Source organism: Euprymna scolopes, chromosome 35 (genome assembly GCF_053919585.1).
Source record: "Euprymna scolopes isolate OS-2025 chromosome 35, ASM5391958v1, whole genome shotgun sequence".
NCBI lineage: Eukaryota > Metazoa > Mollusca > Cephalopoda > Sepiida > Sepiolidae > Euprymna > Euprymna scolopes.
Genome location: NC_136516.1, coordinates 28,532,451 through 28,550,637, shown reverse-complemented (window position 1 = coordinate 28,550,637; position 18,187 = coordinate 28,532,451).

Genomic DNA, 18,187 nt, shown 5'->3' with positions numbered 1-18,187 from the left:
TATTGAGTGTAGGTTGCCAACAATTAAAACATAAACTAAAGGAATAAAAAAAAGTAATAAGGAAAGGACACATGAACAGAATCTCCACTGACAGCTTTACAAGACAACGCGATTAGAACGAACCACATCCAAGCTAAAATAGATAAAACACAGTAAGTATAGAGTTTGTGGACAAAGAGACGAAACGATAAACCACATAATTAGCGAATGCAGTAAATTAACCCAAAAAAGAATACAAAGACAGACACGAGCGAATGGAAAAGGCAATGCACTGGGAGCTATGCAGACGACTGCATCTCGAACATGTGGACAAATGGTTGGAACACAAATGAAAACCACAAAAACGATTTGGGATATGGAGATACAAATAGATAAACTCATCCAAGCCAGAATACCAGACGTCATAATAATCAACAAGAAAAAAAGAACCTGCCAAATTGTAGATTGTGCCATTCCAGCAGTTCACACAGTGAAGGGCAAAGAGACAGAAAAACGAAACAAATATGCGAAACTTGGCCGAGAACTAAAAGGAATAAGGAACGTAAAGAAAATCAAGATAATACCAAAAACTGTAGGAACAATAGGTACAGTCCCAAAGAACTTGGAAACAAGACTAGGAGAAATTGGAATCGACGGAAAGACTAAGACTATGCAACTGATAGTGAAGCTGAAAACAGCTGAAATCTTAAACAAAACTCGAATGCGGAACTTAATCTATAAGAATGTCAATCGCCAACCGAGCATTTAGAAAATACAAGAGAAGTAAAACGAAAATCAAATCAAGAAAACTGAAGCTGCAAAGTTGTAGACTAACTACTATCTCCCCTTCCCATATTCTATTATCTTCTCCTCACCTATAGTTTTCTCCTCTCCCTCATTCCCCCCCCCCCAAAAAAAAAGGAAACAAAAATTTTTATAGTGCCAGCCGATGTTAGCACTACAACAAATAGTCGAAGGGTCAAGGAGGATGGAAACACCGAGGAGTGAAAGCACTTACCAGACCTCTGCTGGATTAGTGTGGTGGGGACTAGGACGTTGGGGATGCTTATTGCCACCCAAATTCCAGTGAAGACCAATGGTCATTGTCAGTGAGAAATAACAATCAAGCGATTGTTGTGATAATACAAATTTATTTGCAAAGGTTGTCGAAAGAGGTGAGGATTACTGGAAATTTGGGAAGACTTGCTGTCACCCAGACTCCAGGAAACCCATTGGTCTTTGTTAGTGAGCAATCTTTGATGATGTCCTGTGTGAGAACTCCTAGTGAGTGAAATAATAATAATAATAATAATAATAATAATAATAATAATAATAATAATAATAATGGATAAACACATTTAAACAAGGAGACCGGATATCATAATAGCTAACAAGAATGTAAAAACCTGCCAGGGTGTAGATTTTTCCATTCCAGCAGACCAGAGTGAGGATCAAGGAGACTGAGAAGCGAGGCAAATACATTGAAGAGACCAGAGAGCTTAAAGGAATCTGGAAGATAAAAAGTTAAGATAACACCACTAACATTAGGAGTGCTAGGAACAATCGCGAAAAACTTTGAAAAGAAAATGGGAGAGTTTGGAATCACAGGGATGGCTGGTAAGATATAACGGATGACAGTGATGAAAACTGCTAAAATATTAAGGAAAACCCTTGAATGCGGAGACAAACACATGAACTACAGGCAGAAACTGAACATACAGAAAATGTCACACAAAGGAGCATGTATAATTGTAAGTTAAATCCTTGCGCCTACTTCACCCCCCATCTTTTTCTCTGTGTCTCCAAAAACTGACGTCACACCAAATAAGTGAAGAGGGTAAAGGAGGATTGAAAGACCGCCGAGGAGAGAAAGCACTAGCCAGACCTCCGCTGGATGAATGCAAAGAGGATTGTGCCTTTGGGGAGGCTTATTTCCACCTAAAGTCTAGTGAAGATCAATGATCGCTGCCAACAGGGAAAATGGTAAATGGATTTTGTTAACGATCCCAGAATTCCGTTATATGTTTTTATTAAATTGTTAGGTGTTTACAATATGTTTTTATTAAATTGTTGGATGTTTTTATTATTATTACATTTTCACTCTAAACAGGAACAGTGCCACTTTGATACAGGGGGTTACTATCAGGGAGATAGGTTGCAGAGATACTATGTAGGGAGTTGAGAAGCAAGATGTCTGTTTACATTACACTTGAACTGCATGTAAGTACAGATGGCTAAGCAGGAACTCGATAGGGAATTCCAAAGTCTAGCTATTAGAGTAGAAGGTTTTCTGATATCCAGGGATCTCTACTGTGTAGGGGTGGGATTTTGCTGCTTGGTTGGTTTGTCGCAGGTACAAGGGCTTGTAGTTTGTCAAAGCATCCACCATTAAAGTACTTGTAAAACAGGCAGAGGAATGCCACATTTCATCTATGTGATAGAAATTGAAGCTTAGACGACAGTTCAAGACCTATCAGGTTGGCCACTCTCTTTTGAACCCTGTCAAGGAGTGAGAGACTAGTAGCAGATGCACCAGCTCAAATGTGACAACAATACTCCATACATGGGCGAATGGTGGCCTTGTAGAGGTACAGGATACTTTCAGGCGTAAGTAACTTTTTAGCACAGCAGAGAGAACCTATCTTTCTCGCAGCAGACTTGTCAATGCCCTCGATGTATCTGTTCCAACTCATGTTCCCTGTGAACGTTAAGCCGAGGAGCTTGAACGAAGTACTTTCAGAATGTATCTTTAGCCCTAGCTATTGCTGGTGTAGAAGATTTCTTGTAATTATTAAAGGAAACGAGATTAGCCTTACCATCCATTATTATCCCCATTCCATTAAAGATCTTCCTCGAGGGTTTCTGCCATTGCCTTTCATATGTGTGCATTCGTTTTCCCCTCGTGTCTGTTATAGAGCTATCCCTGAAGCACGCCCGCATTTATATCATATTATTTAGACGTACGACCATCGAGGACAACCTGGATTCTTCTCTTATTAAAGATTTAATTATGTTAAGAATTCGTCCAGTAATACCATAGCACCTAATTTTCATGAGAAGACCACCATGCCATATACTGCAAAAAGTCTTAGATATATCTAGGGTTACTGACCTCTTTCCTCTGCTTTATCCAGTTCATGGTATATACATTCAGAGATTACAGTTAGGATACCTGCAGCAGAACAGGCTTGCCTAAATCTATATTAATGGTCAGACAGAAGTTTATCAACTGTTAGGTGGTGAAATAGAGCTTGATTAATTATGGTCAAATATTTTGGCGAAAAATGGGAGGGGGATAATAGGGCAATAATTTGATGGGTCGGTTCTTTCGGTAGAATTCTTGTAAACTGCTACCACAGAAGCAGTTTTCCAGCAGTTAGGGAAGCAAGATTCGTTAAGACATTTGATGAATAGTTTAGAAAGCAGTAGAACAACCCCAGTGGAGCATTGTTTTTATAGTACAACCGGGATGAGATCATGTCCACATGCTTTTGAGGTGTGTAGGTTAAAGTGATATCATGTACTTGAGAAGGGGTGATTTTCAGATAATATTTATTAAATTGCTACCTGTTTACGATCTGTTTTTATAAAAAACATTTGGGTGTTTACGATATGCTTTTATTGAATTGTTAGCTATTTAAGATATGTTTTTATTAAATTGTTAGGTGTTTACGATAATCTTTTATTTAATTTTTAGGTGTTTACAATATGTTTTTATTAAAGTGTAAAATTCACTTCAATTTAATGTTCTTATTAAATTTTTAAATGTTTTCGATGATTTATAAAATTGTTAGGTGTTTATAATATGATTTTATTAAATTGTTAGGTGTTTTCGATGTTTTTATAAAATTGTTATGTGTTCGCAATACGTTTTTCTTAAATTGTTAAGTGTTTGCGATGTTTTTTATTAAATTATTAGGTGATTACGATATATTTTTATTCAATTGTTACGTGTATACGGTATGTTTCTATTAAATAGTTAAATATTTACCATAGTTTTATTAAACTGTTAGGTATTTACGATATGCTTTTACAAACTGTTAATTGTTTACGATATATTTTTATTAAATTTTTAAGTATTTACAGTATGTTTTTATTAAATTGTTAGGCTTTTACGATATGCTTGTTAGGCGCTTAAGATGTTTTTTATGTAATTGTTAACTGTTTACGATGTGTTTTATAAAATTGTTAGGATTTTACGATATGTTTTTATTAAATTGTTATGTGTTTACGATATGTTTTTATTAAATTGTAAACAGTTTACGATGTTTTTATTAAATTGTTAGATGCTTACGATATGTTTTTATTAAATTCTAAACTGTTTACGATATGTTTTTATTAAATTGTAAATTGTTTATGATATGTCTTTATTAAATTGTTACGATTTTACGATATGATTTTATTAACTTGTTAATGTAGAGAATTAGCAATAACTGAAATGGGGAGAAATGAAGAGCTTACCTCGGATATGTCTGTGTTGTTGCGGGCTGAGTGGAAGAGAGAGTTCTAAGATGACGTCTATAGGTTTTTATTGGCGTTGACTCCATACAATTCTCGCAGAATCACGTCTGCTCTCGCGCGATTATGCAAATATATAATACCCGGCCGCTATAAAGGTAGGTTGCTGGGAAGCTGTCAGGCAGTGTTCTGCAGATTGTGTGTAGGTGGTTTTGGCGGTTGGATTGTGCTTTGTGATATGTTTTTATAAAAACTTTTTGTATTTTCAATATGTTTTTATAAAAACTTTTGGTATTTTCAATATGTTTTAATAAAAACTTCAGGTATTTTCAATATGTTTTTTATAAAAACTTTAGGTATTTTCAATATGTTTTTATAAAAACTTCAGGTATTTTCAATATGTTTTTTATAAAAACTTTAGGTATTTTCAATATGTTTTTATAAAAACTTTAGGTATTTTCAATATGTTTTTATAAAAACTTTAGGTATTTTCAATATGTTTTTATAAAAACTTTAGGTATTTTCAATATGTTTTTTATAAAAACTTTAGGTATTTTCAATATGTTTTTATAAAAACTTTTGGTATTTTCAATATGTTTTTATAAAAACTTTAGGTATTTTCAATATGTTTTTATAAAAACTTCAGGTATTTTCAATATGTTTTTATAAAAACTTTAGGTATTTTCAATATGTTTTTATAAAAACTTTGGGTATTTTCAATATGTTTTTATAAAAACTGTAGGTATTTACGATATGTTTTTATAAAAACTTTAAGTATTTTCAATATGTTTTTATAAAAACTTTAGGTATTTTCAATATGTTTTTATAAAAACTTTGGGTATTAACGATATGTTTTTATAAAAACTTTAGGTATTTACGATATATTTTTATAAAAACTTTAGGTATTTTCAATATGTTTTTATAAAAACTTTAGGTATTTACGATATTTTTTTATAAAAACTTTAGGTATTTACGATATGTTTTTATAAAAACTTTAGGTATTTTCAATATGTTTTTATAAAAACTTCAGGTATTTTCAATATGTTTTTATAAAAACTTTAGGTATTTACGATATGTTTTTATAAAAACTTTAGGTATTTTCAATATGTTTTTATAAAAACTTTGGGTATTAACGATATGTTTTTATAAAAACTTTAGGTATTTACGATATATTTTTATAAAAACTTTAGGTATTTTCAATATGTTTTTATAAAAACTTTAGGTATTTACGATATTTTTTTATAAAAACTTTAGGTATTTACGATATGTTTTTATAAAAACTTTAGGTATTTTCAATATATTTTTATAAAAACTTTAGGTATTTTCAATATGTTTTTATAAAAACTTTAGGTATTTACGATATGTTTTTATAAAAACTTTAGGTATTTACGATATGTTTTTATAAAAACTTTAGGTATTTTCAATATGTTTTTATAAAAACTTCAGGTATTTTCAATATGTGTTTTATAAAAACTTCAGGTATTTTCAATATGTTTTTATAAAACTTTAGGTATTTACGATATGTTTTTATAAAAACTTTAGGTATTTTCAATATGTTTTTATAAAAACTTTAGGTATTTTCAATATGTTTTTATAAAAACTTTAGGTATTTTCAATATGTTTTATAAAAACTTTAGGTATTTTCAATATGTTTTTATAAAAACTTTAGGTATTTTCAATATGTTTTTTATAAAAACTTTAGGTATTTTCAATATGTGTTTATAAAAACTTTAGGTATTTACGATATGTTTTTATAAAAACTTTAGGTATTTTCAATATGTTTTTATAAAAACTTTAGGTATTTACGATATGTTTTTATAAAAACTTTAGGTATTTTCAATATGTCTTTATAAAAACTTTTGGTATTTTCAATATGTTTTTATAAAAACTTTAGGTATTTTCAATATGTTTTTATAAAAACTTTAGGTATTTTCAATATGTTTTTATAAAAACTTTAGGTATTTTCAATATGTTTTTATAAAAACTTTAGGTATTTTCAATATGTTTTTATAAAAACTTTAGGTATTTTCAATATGTTTTTATAAAAACTTTAGGTATTTTCAATATGTTTTTATAAAAACTTTAGGTATTTTCAATATGTTTTTATAAAAACTTTAGGTATTTTCAATATGTTTTTATAAAAACTTCAGGTATTTTCAATATGTTTTTTATAAAAACTTCAGGTATTTACGATATTTTAATATTAAACTGTGGGATATTTACGATATTTTTCATTAAATTGTGAGGAATTTACGATATGTTTTTATTAAGTTCTTAGGAGTTTATGATACGTTTTTATTAATTTGTTACGTATTTTCTATATGGCTTTAATTTACTTTTAGATGTTTATGCTATTCTTTTATTAAATTGTTAAGTAGTTACGATCTGCTTTTATTTAATTGTTCGGTGTTTATTTATTAAATTGTTAGGTATTTACGATATTTATTTTATTGAATTGTTAGCTATTTATGATATTGTTTTATTAAATTGTTAAGTATGTACAATGTGCTTTTATTAAAATTTTTGGTGTTTGCAATATGCTTTTATTAAATTGTTAGATGTTTACGATATGTTTTTATGAAATTGTTAGTTGTTTACGATATGTTTTTATTAAATTGTTAAGTGTTTACGATGTTTGTATTAAAATTTGAAGTGTTTACAATATGTTTTTTTTATTAAAATGTTGGGTGCAAGTACAAAATATTTTAACAGTCCAGTCCATATCGTGCACGAGTAGTTTTTAAAACAATACAAACAGGTAATATTTTGTGAGTTTAAATAAAATTCTGTACTTTTTTGTTGACATTCTTTTTTACCTGATCTAATTTGATGTATACGAATGCCCTGGAAAAGTTACTTCTGATTAATGCTTAGCAACTGTAAAATATGCAAACTGGGAAACTTTCAGACAGTATTTTTTATTTTATTCATATTATGGAAATCGCTCAGGACAAGGCATTAAACCATATATAAACTATTCCATATTTTGATGACGTCGGCAATTTAGAATATTACGAAATGAAATTAATCGAGAAAAAACACTTCACGTAATGTTAAAGTGTTACGTAAAATATCTTTGGGGTAATTCCATATTATTTAGGAGGTAAAATAAGTCAGGCATGTTTAACATCTGAGGGTAATGTTCGTGTGGCGAAGGTATTAAGAGGGCATCTCGTTTGCCAGTCGCCAAAGAAATCACGTGGAGATAGGCTATAATACAAGATACACAAGTGACAACGCCTATGTTTAGCCTGTTAGGTGACCGGATCGAGGAAAGAAAAAGAAAAGAAAAAGTTACATTTTTTGATGGATTCTTGTGGCATTAATTTGCGCATGAAAGGAATAGCGACTATAAGAAGGACGAATTGGAGAGAAAAGGGAGTCAAGTTTTTGACAGCTGAGAGAGAGAGCATAGACGTTGAGAGTTTGTGTTGTAAAATACGGTATAAGTTAAGAGGAGTTAGTACGAATTGCGGCGTTGGTGAGCAGGGGTTCTGGCATTTTCTTTCTCTTTTTTTACGTGTGAGTCAACACTTATCAAGTCCCGAAGGCCACTTGAGGATAAAGGTTTATGAATGTAAGGTAGTAGTGTAGTAATCGTTAATGGTGTAAATTGGGTAGAATTTGGTTATTTTATTTCGGCTCAACAAGAACTTGTTTACATTGGATTTGAAGGCTACTATGTTGTATTCAATCGGGAAGCAGGACAGCGGAACAGTGTTCCACAGGCGGGCAGTTCTGTGAAAGAAGCTTTGTACATGGAATCTGCGTTTAGATTTAGGCACAGATAGAGAGTGGGGGAAATAGTTTATAGTGGGTGTAGCTGGTCAAGTGTTTTTTTAAGTTTGACAAGGGGGTACCATAAATTGGAGTTCAGTCGACTTGTGTTTCAAAGGTTTTATCGTTGAGAGAAGTTCTTCACAAGGAGAGAAAAAAGTTAATTCCTTCTTACTTAATTTTCTTAAACTTATTTTCATCCTCAGTCCCTAAAATCAACAGAGATTGCGTTGTGAATTATGGTTTAAGCTGAGAGGAGTTATTACGAATTGCGGCGTTAGTGAGAAGGAGCTCTAAAACTTTTTCTCTTTCAGACAAGTCATGGAGCCAACTATGAACTGTCCCACATTTTGATGACGTTAACAATCTAGAAGATTACGAAATGAAAATTTATTGAGCAAAACACTTTATACAAAACTAATATGTTACGTAAACATTCTTTGGAATAATTTCCTATTATTAAGGACGTGATGTAAGTCAGGCATGTCGAACTTGAGATCGTCTGAGGGTAATATGGGGAAATTTGTGTCGTCATTTGTAGGCATCATATATGTGATAATAATCTTTCGTTCTTCTTAGTTCTTTACACACACACACACACACACACACACACATATATATATATATATATATATATATATATATATATATATAGTAATTTATAAAATATATATGGCGATTAAGCTACACTGAATATTCTGCGTTTCATCCAACTATAGGATTCGTCAGGCTTATGCGCATAAGCCTGACGAATCCTATAGTTGGATGAAACGCAGAACATTCAGTGTAGCTTAATCGCCATATATATTTTATAAATTACTAACTAGCTCTACCTACGTATTGAGCACTTTTGAAGTAAATACTTAAAGTTTACGCATAAATCTATACTTTCGTATATTAAATTTATGTGAATAAATGAAGTAGTTATATATATATATATATATATATATATATACTTCAGAATAAAATTATCAAACAATCAACTGGTATGGAAACCTGTGATTATAAATCTTACAAAATATTATTGGCAGTAATATTCTATAAGTACTATCCCATCTAAATAAGAATTGCTCGATATACAAGATAGAGCGAATAAATCAAATTTTAGTCATTCAATGAATTTTTCATAATTTTTTAAATTCATTGAATGACTAAAATTATATATATATATATATATATATATATATATATATATATATATATATATATACTTCAGAATAAAATTATCAAACAATCAACTGGTATGGAAACCTGTGATTATAAGTCTTACAAAATACTATTGGCAGTAATATTCTATAAATACTATTCCATCTAAATAAAAACTGTTCGATATACAAGATAGAGCAAATAAATTAAATTTTAGTCATTCAATAAATTTAAAAATTTATGACGTGAAATATTTAAATTTCATATCAAAAGATTTTTATTATTCTATGTAAGACAAAGAATACATTTGAAATATTTTAACTCCTTATCATATAGGATTTCGATGTCTACCATCTCTTCAGAGGAGAAAATATTAGCAAATAATTATAATAGTTTACACCTTATTTGCTAAAGTCAGTGAGACATGGAAAGTCACAATTAAAAGTTTTTTTAATGTATTTAAATGTCATAGAGTAAGGGAAGTTAATGAAAAGGATATAAAAATTCACATCCAAATTGCATGGTAAAATTCGAATTGAATGTCTTTGATAGCAGTGTGATAAAGTGATCCAATCTCTATTTTGAGTAATCCACATCACAAGGTCCAATCAGAAAACTTTCTGAATTTATTCAAAATGGTCTTTCTGGGAACCAGTTCGATCCCTTAAAAGGCCAGATGTTTCTTCAATAAACCAGTTTAGCCGAAATTCCTGGATCGCCGTCTTCATCGCGCCTTCGTCGGGCTTTAAGCCTGGTGGCATGTCAACTCACACATACTGACACTTACAAAGCGCGACACGTTTACAGACTCGAAATTTTATATACAGGGTACTGAGATTTGGGAAAATCTTTGTAAATAATTTTCGTCCAGAAATTTGACTGTTAAGGGGTCAAAGTTCAACGATTTGGCCTTTGAGAACTCTACCAAACTCCTCCAATAATTTTGTGTCTAAACATTTGAAATTTTAGATATAGGTTCCTTGGACATGGATTTAATTTAATAACTTGATTTGAGCTCAAATAAATAAATTTTAAGGGGTCATAATAGGGATCAAATTTTAAAAAAATTGATCTCTGCGGTCTCTACCAAATTTCTGATCTAAACATTTGAAATTTTACATAAAGGGTATTCAGAGATAGGGCAAGCTTTTTAATCGGTTTGGGTCGAAAATTTGAGCTACAAATATATAAATTATGTATGTATGTTTGCGTGTCTGCCTAAAACTTTCGACAGAGGCGACGGATTTTTGCAAGATCAGTATCGTTTTGAAGCTCGACCTTTCAGACGACAAATACCGAAAAATTGGCTAAAAACATTAATTTTTTCATCCTCAACTGGGCACTTTTCTATGGGGAGGGGTCGCTTTTTTCGACGATATTTTTGAAAGTCATCCCCCCTTTTCGATTGTCTAGCCGTAATTTAAACCTACGTCACTTCCGGTTTAGTTGTAGTCCTAACAGGAGAGACGTCACATTTTTTTTTTTACGTTCTTGTCCTCCTTCACGGTACGGGTTCGAGCTTGCCTTCCTACTACCACTTTTTTTTTTTTTTTTTTGCTCAACACACACCTCCAAACACCCGGGCAACGCCGGGCACCTATGCTAGTATTCATCAACCACTGTAGTGTTTGAATGATAAAATTGGGTGGAGAAGATTTGATTACGATTTTGCGCACGGCACTTTAATTATCGTCGTTGACTTCTTCGATATCTCAACTAAAGAACTCCCCCCCTTGTTTTACAAAGAAATCTAAAATAGTCACGAACATTCTATGTTTTTCTTATTGCTGTAAACTTCCATTTTAAACGAATATAAAATATCTCTTTTCGTGAATGTGTGCCTTCTGAACTCCTTATGTTTTTGTTTATCGTATAACATGTTTCTCGTTTTCTAACGTTTAATTAATAACCTAAAAATATTTTTCACTAAAAATAGTTCTTGGAAAGCGGATCATATCAAAAATACCTCACCCTTAAACAACACTAAAAAAAATGTGGGTTCCCTTAAGTAGGGACCTTTCCTAAATATTCAAGTCCAATGTCAACAAATAAGTATTTTAATGGTAAATGCTCTGACAAACTGCAAACACTTTTGCCCCAACGACGTAAATACCCTCGACAAACCCGATAAGCAGCAAAATCCCACCCCAACACAGTGGAGATCCCTAGCTGTAGGAGAGCTTTCTACTCCAGCAGTTTCTTCCTCAGAACCGCTAGACTTTGGAATTCCATTCCGGCTCCCTGCTTCCCCAACTGTACTGATATGCAGAAGTTCAAGTATAACGTGAACCGACATCTTACTACCCAACTCCCTACATAGTACCCCAGTAGCGTATGCCCCTTATAGTAGCCCCCTACACCAAAGTGGCAATGTGTCTTGTTTGGGGTGAAAATGTCATTTTAAAAAAATACTTGTAGATAAGTTAGCTTAAATAATCAAATTTTGTCCTTTCAATCCATCATTTACTCTTATAGTATTACTAGCAGGTTTCCCGGCGTTGCTCGGTCATAAAATACGCATAAAAAATTCTCTTTTAATTCATACAGAAACTGAGGCATATGCATGCAAGCATTATGTTGTTTTTTTTTTTCTTTTTCGAAACAGTTCACTTCTTGCAAATAAAAACAAAGAAAATATCTTTATAAAGTATTTTAAAATCTATCTTTTTTTTTTTAATTATGAATCTGTAATATGATCCATTCATGCATGCGAATTCGTGAAACAGTTGACACACAGATAAAATTCCGACCACCCCCCACGTACCAATTATTCAGTTTGGGCCCCTTACCAGCCTGTTTTTCCGGATGAAAACCGATTAAAAAGTTTTCTACATATCTGGATATCCTATATACCAAATTTCAAGTGTTTAGAGCAAAAATCCGTTTAATATATAGGTTGAGAAGTGTCCTGACACACACATATTCTCACTTTTATAGATATATAGATTAAGCCAAATACGCCATAAGGTGTAGTTCTGTTGCCACATCCGAGGAGAAGCTGTTTAAAGTACTCTTTCCTGCCTGGATAGAATACAAAACCGACTTCAAAATCTGGTGGCCGATGCCTTTTCTCCTCCTGCTACTTTTCTCATAGAAGAGACGCTGTTAGCCTATCTCTGCTTTACCATTATTTTCATGGCAGAGGCTCAACTGAGTTTCACTCTATGGTCCCCCCCCCCTGTAAAACATTCGCGGCAAACACCTGACTAGCTACAGAAACTATCAGCAATTTCCCTTACCCCACCTATCTGTGCCTTAAACTAAACGAAATTCCATGAACAGGACTTTTTTCCCCTCTAGAACTGTTCGTCTGCAGAACACGTTACCATGGAGCTGCTTCCCAGCTAATTATAACATGGTTGCTTTCAAGTCCAACGTAAATAAGTTCTTGATGAGCCGTCCTCTAAATAACATCCAATTTCTACCATCACTGATCATCATAATGTTGTCTCACCTGACACTTATAAATGAGGATAGGACAACAGCATATTCTTTTCATTATTTTGACTCTTGAGTATGTATTCTTTGATAACTTATATGCTGTTATATAGAGTGATGTGGTTCTCAGTTGATTGACTGTGTCTGTGTCGGATATGTACTTGAGAGTGAAAACGATGCTGAGAATATTCTGTTGTCATAGCCATAATCATAAACCCGTGTCCTTGACTGGCTTCCTGGCCTTGGTAAGCGATGACTATATAGAACAAAACTAGCAATCTTATTAACTTTCATCATCAAATAGTTTTTAGTCTTGTTAATTGTTCACTCGTCATTATAAAAGATTAAGAAAAAATTATTTTATACAGCTGTTGCATGCTGGTTCTTTTTTTTTTTTAATTAAATCGGATTTTATGGGATGTTTAATTTAATTACAATGTCGTTTAGTTATTTCAATAATTGAGTAAACTTCCTCAATATTATCAACATGCATTTAAAAAAAAAAAAAAAGATACGAGGTACCTTCAATAAGTTTCCAGACTTTTTTGGTATGGGCAATTAATTATTAATAGTATACACAAGAAGCTCTAGTTCCCTTCGAAGTAATCTCTTCCGGCTGCAATGAACTTGTTGTATTGTTCCAACAGCTTCTAGAAGCCCCCATGAAGTCCTCGTGTGTGAGGGTGTCAATGACCCTCGTCTCAGCCTCTTTCATCTCCTCAATTTTCTCATAACGACAGTCTCTAAGGTTTTCCTTGAACTTAGGGAATAACCAAAAGTCACATGGAGCATATTCTGGACAATAGAGAGGATGAGGAACTGCCCCGATGCCCATCTTCATGAAATAGTCTGTGACAAGGATGGAGCACCCTTGGGACAACTTCGTGCTAATCTTCTGCATCTTCAGTTCCTCGTAAGTAATTGTGTGTACAGTTCCCACACTGAGATCAAACTGTGTACTTACTGTCTCTATAGACACACGACGGTCCTTATCTATGAAATTCTTTATTTGGCCAATCAACTCTAGTATTCTGACTTCCTTACACCTCCCACACTCCTCCCACACCTCTTATCATCCTTCATAGACTCATTGCTTTCCTTGAATCTCTTATACCACTCAAAACCTGATGCTCGATTCACGCAAGATGGTCCAAGACAGCTTGAAGCCTTCCATACATTTCTGTTGCATTTTTCCAAGTTTAAAACGTAATTTTATTGCATACCATTATTCTAAAGTGTCCTGGCGTCCAGATTGCATTTTTGAAATTCACTAGCTGTGACAATCAGGCTTTAGTAGAGTGTATTCCAATTCCTGCTGTAGCTGTTCCTTTGAACCTGAGATAATAAAAAAAAATTGTTCAGTCATCTCATAAGATGTATAACAATAACATACTGAATTTTCAAAAGTCGATGATGATTTTAAATGCCTGTATAAAAAAAAGTCTGGAAACTTACTGAAGGCACCTCGTATGTTTAAACGTTAATTGTCGCAGACAGACTGAAACTTCTGTTATTATAGATATGTCATTCCATCATGCGGGAATTCCCATCAATTGTTTCATTGTTTATGCGATAAAAATGATTTGTTTCAACTTCAACCCCATCACCTGCCCTAAATAAGATTTGCAATCGTAATACAGTCTCCATTAAGCTATCTTGTATTACTTTTCTTTTTCTACGTGGAAGAAGAGCTCATCTATAGCATATCAGTTGATGTTCAATATCTTTGTTTTAAATTTCATCACAAAAAATAAAGTATAATCTTATCTGTTAGCATGTTGCAAATGTTTTGTTGTTTTTACATAAAAACATTTTTTGTCATTGAAATCGCTAAAATCGGATATTTTTCGATCAAATCGATTGATTGCCTGCTCTAGTTGGGGATCACATTCTTTTTCTATATATGACATATATGACATTCTTTTTCTATGTGTAACATATATAACATTTTTTCTATATTCAACATATATCACATTCTTTTTATATATGTAACATGTATCACATTCTTTTATATATGTAACATATGACATTTTTCTATGTAACATATATTACATTCTTTTTCTTATTGAAACATATATCACATTCTTTTTTATATGTAACGTATATCACATTCTTTTTTATATGTAACGTATATTATATTCTTTTTCTATGTGAAACATATATTATATTATTTTCTATATGTAACATATATCACATTCTTTTTCTATATGTAACATATATCACATTCTTTTTCTTCATGTAACACATATCATATTATTTTTCCGCGTAACATAAATCATATTCTTTTTGCGTGTTACATATATCACATTTTTTACATCACATTCTTTTTTTCGTGTAACAAATTTCATAAAAATAAGCCCAGCCGTTTTCGAGTCTATAGAGAACGTACTCACAGACACACAGGCAAAGTTCTTATTATCACGTTCTTAGATGTAACATATATCATATTCTTTTTTGCGTGTAACATAAATTATTTTCGTTATGCCATCATCATCATCATCATCATCATCATCGTCGTCGTTGTCGTCATCATCGTCAGCGTCCCTGCCGTTTGACAGTGTTGGCGACCAGGACTCTCCAAGGCGAGTGGCTATCCATAGCCCGAAACAGGTCAACCTTTTGACAATAATCCCGTTCAATCGATCAAATTATTCATCAAAGTGCGTCTTGGTCGACCTTGCTTTTCAATCCTGGTATTCTAGCAGTCAATAGCAGATGTCCTATGCCTCTTTGACGGTAAATATGTCATAAGAACATCATTTGTCTTTTCATGATAGTTTCCATCTGCATCCAGATCTAGTTCACATTTTCTTGTTAGAAATATAGTCTTTCCAAACGACCTTCAACATTTGTCTCACAAACCAAATTTCTGCGCATATTAATGCGTTTCTGCTTTTTGAGGCAGATAATCCAGCTTTCTCAATCATAATACAAGGCAATTCAAAGGTACGCCTTAAGAATGCGATGTCTAGTATTGAGCGTGATGATATTGGAGCATAGATGACAGTTCAGGACCTATTAGGTTGGCGACGCTTTTTTGAACCCTGTCCAGAAGTGAGAGATTAGTAGCAGATGCACCAGCCCAAATGTGATAACAATACTCCATACATGGGCAAATGGTGGCTTTGTAGAGATACAAGATGCTTTTATGCCGACGTAACTTTCTAGCACGGTAGCCGATCTACCTCCTATATCTATTTAATAAACACTTTTCGTTGTTTTGTATTGAAGAGATTTCATTTAATTTTTTTAAACTCAAACCTTTCCTTCCGTGTTTCTCCGATTTTTTACGCTTTCTTTTTTTCTTTTATTTACATCATCTGCTTAGTCAAACAATCACTCTCCATCTCTCTATTCCTTCATTCCACTCTTCCTCTCTTTCCACCACTTCTCGTCTCATTCGTACTTCCTAACAGCTTATCAACTCTCGCCGGATATCAACTGGATGCAACAGCTTATTAACTCTCATTGGAAAAGTTGACAAGTCGCTGGGGTCTTCGGCACACCAACCTACACCGAAGAAACAGCTTACTTCTTTTAATAAACTTTTTCGTTGTTATGTCTTAAAAAGATGTGTTTTTGTCTTTTGTGTTCTTGGGTGAATAATTAGGAGTAAAACATCAATTTCTACTAAAAAATCAAGCTTTATATTAAGTTGACAAGAAAGCTCTTGCAGAATTTTTACTTTTGATTTTAATGCACGGGAAGCGATTACGGAGGAAGAGTACTGTCAATAAATGGATGAAATGTATCAGAAACTTCGACAACAACACCCAGCATTAGTCAACAGAAAAGGTCCAATTCTCCTCCACAACAATGCCCGACCACACGTTGCTAAACCGACCCTGTAGATGTTGAACGAATTAGGCTACGAAACTCTGCCTCATCCACCATAATTTACAGACTTCTCACCTACCGACTACCACTTTTCAAGCATTTCGATAACTTTCTGTGAGAAATGGTTAAAAAATCTAAGCGATATCAAAAACGTCTTCAGCAACTTCATCGCCACCAGAAAGCAAGATTTTTTTACATTACTGGCATAAATAAACTTGTTTTGAATTAGCAAAAGTGTGTTGATTCTGATGGTGCTTATATCGATCAAAAAAATTTTGTTTGAGCTGAGATATTTTCATCTGAAAGCAACGAAATGTTGCATTCACCTGCCTGTTCTACAAGTATTTTAATGGTGAATGCTCTGACGAACTACAAGGCGTTTTATCCCCTCGACATAAATAAGCTCGACAAACCCGACAAGCAGCTTAATCCCACACCTACACAGTAGAGATCCCTAGGTGTAAGAAAGCCTTCTACTCCAATAATTTGTTCCTCAGAACTGTTAGACTTTGGAACTCCCTTCTGGAATTCTGCTTTCCCAACTGTACTGACATGCAGAAGTTCAAGTGTAATGTGAACAGACATCTTGCTGCTCACCTCCCTACATAATATCCCTGCAACTTATGTCCTCGATAGTAGCCCCCTACATCAAAGTAGTACTGTGTCTTGTTTGAATTTTTTTTAAAAGTTAAAAATCGCAAGAAGTTTCTTGTCAACCTGATTGATAGCAAAGGTTTTCATTCTTAGGATGAAATTTTAAATCAACAAAATAATTTCCACCGACCTAATATATAAGCATGTAATCATATTTATATAAAAATACTAGCATTTCAGCCCGGCATTGCCCGGGTGTTTGGAGGTGTATGTTGAACAAAAAAAAAAGGTCAACTTTTTAAAATGTACCCCCTATTATGACCATTTAACATTTATTGTTTTGGGCTCAAATCAAGTTATAAAGTTAGATCCATGTCCAAGGAACCTATATCTAAAGTTTCAAGTGTTTAGACCCAAAATTGTCGGAGTTTGGTCGAGTTCTCAAAGATCAAATCGTTGAACTTTGACCAGATTTCTGGCCGAAAACCGATCACAAAGATTTTCCCAAATCTCAGTACCCTGTATATCAAATTTTGAGTCTGTAGACTTAAAATTGACAGAATTATTGCGTTGGAAAATGTACACACAAACACACACACAGACAAGTTCACTTTTCTATATATATAGATAACAATAAAGATGAAGCGACACGTGATCTGTTTTGAATCAACGTCGTGCATTTATACAAACAAAATTAAAATTCCATTTAATTTTTTTTTTTTAACTTATCACCTCTTCTTCCGTTTTTACGCTTTCCTTTCTTTTTTTTTGGGGGGGAGGGGGTCTTTTCATTAATTTACATCATCGACTTAACCAAATTTTCTTATGCTGCACACCAATTACTCTCCATCTCTCTATTCCTTCATTTCACTCTCTTCCTCTTTTCTCCCCACTTCTCGTCTCATTTGCACTTCTTTCAACCATGCAATGTGCAAACAAACAAGCACGATTATCATTT